The sequence below is a fragment of the Amblyomma americanum genome, chromosome 6 (genome assembly GCF_052857255.1).
Source record: "Amblyomma americanum isolate KBUSLIRL-KWMA chromosome 6, ASM5285725v1, whole genome shotgun sequence".
NCBI lineage: Eukaryota > Metazoa > Arthropoda > Arachnida > Ixodida > Ixodidae > Amblyomma > Amblyomma americanum.
In genome coordinates, this window is record NC_135502.1 from 128,849,407 (window position 1) to 128,854,986 (window position 5,580).

Below are 5,580 nucleotides of genomic sequence, written 5' to 3' on the forward strand. Positions count from 1 at the left end.
CAACAGGCCGAATAAAGCGCGCCTCACTGGGAGTTGTAGCCACTTGGATAGCTGCAGCCTGGGATGACATCCCAGAAAGCTTGGTTGCACGCTCATTCCGCAAGTGCTGCATCTCTAATGCACTTGATGGCAGTGAAGATAGTGCACTGTTCGAGGAGGCCAGCGATAAAGAAGTCAGCGATGATGACGAATGAGCGGGGGCTGATCCCGGGCTGGCGTTGCATATGTCTCCTCGCCCAACGCCGCCTCTCCTCCTCCTCTTCTCTCAAAGCTCCTTTGGCAGCTTTTTTTTTTCAACGGTCCCTCTCGGGGCCATCAATCACGCTTCGGCAGAGCATGCAGGCACGATGCTTCCCGCTGTGTCTCACTCGAGTTCCTCTCTCTACACCAAGTCGCCTATGCGCAGACACATGGTGCAGTCGTTTCGCGCCACGCACTTTCACGTGCGCGGCGACGTAAGAACAGTCGTGTCGCGTCATAAAAATAATTGTGGTAATGAGGTATAAACAGTGTTGTTTTTTCGGCCGGCCTACAATCGAGGTAAGTTTTTTTTTTTTTCTATGGCCTTCAACTTTCGGGTCTCGGCTTAGAATCGTGGCCGGCCTAGATTCGAGTAAATACGGTACGTCATCCAGGAGGCATCCAATCCAGGCCGACGACACCGGGCAAAGAAGCTTAAAAAGCCACTGCAGCTTGTCAACGAGTGCAGTCCGGCGGAGTACGTGAGCGTGGAATAACGCTGTTTCTTCGCTTGTGTAGGTAAGAGCGGCCTTTAGTAAGTTTTTTTTTTTCCTGCTCCGCCGGACTGCACAACTTTGTATTCAGGATGTCTAAAAGTGATTGCCTCGCGTGCCTGAAAGCTCTTGCGCCTGATAGCCAGAGTATTCGCTGCAGCGATTGTGATAACCCTTATCACACTGGCAAATGTTCAGGTGTCACAAAGACTACCCTGAAAAGCATGTCAGCAGAAGACATCCGTAGTTGGCTGTGTCCCACGTGCGCTAAACGTAAAACACGTTTGACTGAAAGCGAGCCTGGCTATGGGCGTGGGAGCTCGACGGCAGATTGTGATCAACCTTCTTTGTCTGACGTCATGTCAAAGTTAGACATTGTCCTGCGCCGTTTAGACGAACTTGAAAGAAAACAGGAGGAACAACTGGCTAAACATGATACCACCAATGAAAATCTTCAAAAGCAAGGAGTAACGATACAGTGCATGGAAGAATCGCTCGATTTACTCTCTTCTAAGTACGATGAAGTGCTTGAAAATCTCGAATCACAGAAGCAAGAAGTAAAGGAGCTAAAGAAAAAAACTACTGATCTGGAGGCTCAACTGCTAGTAAAGGACACTAGGCTTTCTCAGCTGGAAATGGAGGTGAATAGATTGGAATCCTATTCAAGGCACAATAATTTGGAGATACACGGTGCAATGAGAACGAAAACTTGAAAACAGTAATAAGTTCAATTGCAGGTAGACGAACTCCCCATTCCCAGCAATGAGGAAATCGAAACAGTGCACAGGATCAAAGGCAAAGCAGATGCTGAGGCTCCCATATTAGTACATTTCACCAGGAGGGAAACAAGAGAAAGGTGGCTTGCGAAACGAACCACACTCAAGGATGAGAACATTTACATCAATGAAAATCTAACATACCTAACTAAGAAGCTTCGATGGATGGCAAAGCGTCTTGCAACTGAAAAACAGTACAAATATGTTTGGGTGCGAAACGGTCGTATATTTGTAAGGAAAATTGAAGGTGCCCCTGTTATTCCTGTTGAAAACGAAGCGGATTTGATCAAGATAACGTGATGGCTGCGAGTGTGCGTTCATTTTGTGAATGGATGGAGATATGCCGGGAATTTGTATCGGTCCAACCCTGCATAAGTTTTGATGTTATCCATGCAAATGTGAGAAGCCTTCACAAACATTGGGACATGTTGCAAATGTACCTTGAGAATTATTTAGCTGTTCTGGATGTCATAGCATTTACTGAGATCAATATCCGTGATTTTGAATCATCTCTTTACAATATACACAACTATCAATCATATGCATTGTGCAGGGAGGACAAACGTGGTGGGGGAGTGTTAGTTTTTGTTAAAAATTCTTGGTTTTGTGAACGCTTGAAAGTTGATTTTGATGAAGCAGAAGTTGTAGCTCTTAATCTTACAAACTGTGATGAGGAATTGTTAGTTTGTGCTATCTACAGACCTCCTAGCAAAAATATTGTAGTTTTTTTAGAGGAGCTGGCTAGTTTCCTTAAAAGACATGGAGTAAACAAACGTGTGATTCTTACTGGAGACTTCAATATTGACATTTCTGTAGCTGGCAAAGTAGGCGTAAGCGAATACTTAACGTTGTTGGCTAGTTTTGGTTTGGAGAATAATATTCAAGGCTACACGCGAGAAGAATTTCTTGGCAGTAGATTAGCACAGACATGCATTGACCATATGAGTACAACCGTGATGGAACAGGAGACGTGGGGCTGTATTATCAAAGAAAAGGTTGCTGATCATTATTTTATTTCTCTTACAGTGCTAAAAGAGAGTAAAATAGAGGCACAGCAGCAACCTGCGGATAGGCTTGTAATTAACAATGGCAAAGTAGATAAACTAATTAAGTCGTTTGACTGGAATTCGCTCTTACAGCACAATCACTTAGATGCTTATGAACTCCTTGTTGAGCAATTAAAATCAATTTATAACGCCTCAAAAACAAAGGTCTGGATGAAACGTAGAAATAAGGCAAGTCCTTGGGTAAACAAAGAAATCATTGAATTATCCTATATTAAAAGTAAACTTTTAAGAAGGTGCAATGACCACCCACATGACATTGCACAAAGAGAGGAATTCAGGCAGCTGAGGAATAAAATCACAGCGAAAATACGACTGGCAAGAAAACAGTACCAACTAAATCAATTTTCGGAATGCAGTAAGGATGTAAAAAAAACATGGAACTTAGTGCAGAACACTATAGGAAAACCACCCAAGAAAAGCATTGATGACGTCTTAGAACAAGCATTTCCAGATGAAAACAACGTAGGCTTGGCCACCGAATTCAATAAGCGCTTTGTTGAATCTGTTTCCTTCTTGTGTAAACGGGGAAAATCAATGAGGAAAGCTACGGCTGCTACTTCGAACATCCATTCAGCTTACATGCCTACTGTTACTGAGCTAGAATTACGGGATGTATTCAAAACAATGTCAATCACAAAAATCGCCAGGGTATGATGGTGTTAGGATGAGGGATCTCATAGTGCATTTTGACAGACTTAAAACCATATTACTTTATATTATCAATGAAACTTTCACAACCGGACACATTCATAGGCATATGAAAATAAGTTTAATAAGACCTTTGCACAAAAAAGGCTCTAAAAGAGGTTTTAATAATTACAGGCCAATTGCGATCTTGTCCGCCATCGCTTGTATCATGGAGAAAATTGTACACGCCTGCATGATGTCCTTTTGTGATAAGTACCATCTACTAAATCCCGCCCAGTATGGTTTCCGCAAAGGTAAAAGTACCATAAGCCTACTAGAAGATTTTCATAATTTAATCTGTAAAGAAATAGATAAAAATAACATTGTCCTTACACTTTTTATTGATTTGCAAAAAGCATTTGATACTATTAACCATAATTTACTATTAGCCAAACTCGATAATTTTGGTTTCAGAGGTCCTTATATGTCGTTTTTCAAGAGCTATTTTACTGATTGAGAACAATGCGTTCGAACAAGCGAATCATATCGTACAATGTTACGCGTTTCTACTGGTGTTCCTCAGGGCTCAGTTTTAGGACCCTTATTATTCAATATTTACGTCAATGACGTGACCTATCTTCCTTTAAGCTCTCTGATTTTTTTATATGCAGATGACGCTGCTCTGGTGATACCAAGTGAAACTTATGAAGAAGCATGCAGCAGGATGCAATGGGATGTTCATTTTTTGATAGAATGGTTCAACGCTAATCAGATTTATATTAATATCTCAAAAACCTGCCTTCTTTGTTTTCATAGTCCATACAAACAACTTAAAATATGCTCTAATATATATCTTCATGATAAGAATTGTTCATACTGTTCATGCCCACCTTTGGAACTTAAATCGAGCTTCAAGTATCTTGGCATGACATTTGATGAAACTCTGGCATGGAATTTTCATATTCAAGAGCTAGCCAAACGTTTGCGTCTGGTGTGTGTTTATATGTATGCCCTACGATCTATTTGCGATGTGTCGGTTCGAAAAATTGTCTATAAAGGGTTAGGAGGATCCATATTGCAATATGGAATAACAATTTACGGAACCGCATCATTATATAAACTAAACATACTAAGCCGCATACTGTACAGAATTGCATCTAATCTCGCCTACGGAACTAGATGTCATGATAAAGCAGTTATAGCTAGTATGGAACATTTTGAGATGCTACCTGTACACAAGCAATTTATTTTTGACATATTGCAAAAAAATTTCTTCCACAGCGTCTTTAAAATCGACAACATCAAAGTACGGCCTCTCCGTCAGTCGGAAAAATACGTCATACCACGGATTTACACTAATTATGGAAAAAAACCCGCAGTCATTATGTTCCTTATTACTTTAATAAGATACAAACCGCCCCGAGCATTAATGAATTAAAACAAGTTAACAAGTTTCTTCAGTCGTGGTTGAATAGTAATATTGAGTGACAAATTTTTGATCTATTTTTTTCCATGTTCTCAGCGTTGTCATTTCATGCATGAAAGTGATAATTGTGGAATGCTTTCTTGCACTCCACGTTTCTTGTACATGTGTTCGCCTTGCAATTTCTGTGTCTGTCTGGTTCGAGCTCTTTTGTGTGTTTTTTGTGTTTCTATTTTATTGCATCGCGGAAGCAATTTGTGAGTCTATGTCTTGTTCGAGCTCTATTTTTGTGTTTCTATTTTTATTTCACTGAATCATGTACTTCACACCCCGGCTGCCCAGCCACGCACACAAGCGATAACGCTTACGCGGGCTGGAGCATGTACTTGTGAATGGAAGTGAATAAAATATATATATATTATTATTATTATTAATAAAATTGTAAATCCTCATATCTTTAGTATTACAGTGCTCTACTCCTTCAATATGAAGGACAGTCTTTTCATCTTGACAACAATCTCATGACATGCTATAGCGGGCTGCTGATCACTTTAATCCTGGCTGCTAAAACATTTGTTCTGAACTTGTGCTACTCCCCATTGCAATTTTCGCTCTTACTTCACTCTCTCTATCCCCCTCCCCTGTATGGCTGAGGATCCGTAGCCAACTGGACATTAGGCATGTTTAATCATCTTGCCTTTCCTCTCTCCTGTTGGTCCTCCTCTTTCCCACCCACTTTGATGTAGTCTTAATTTTCGAAACAATATGAAAACCATGGCAGAAAATGTTGAAGCTGCATATGCATTTCTGTTTATCTGACATTTCCACCCCACTGACTGACTTTTCTGAAGAGGGAACTTATGAAAGGAAAGGCAGGAAGGCCCACAGTGCATTACAAGTGTAGGTGTAACGTGACAGCAATACACTGCACTTTCCTCAGGAAGAACACAATA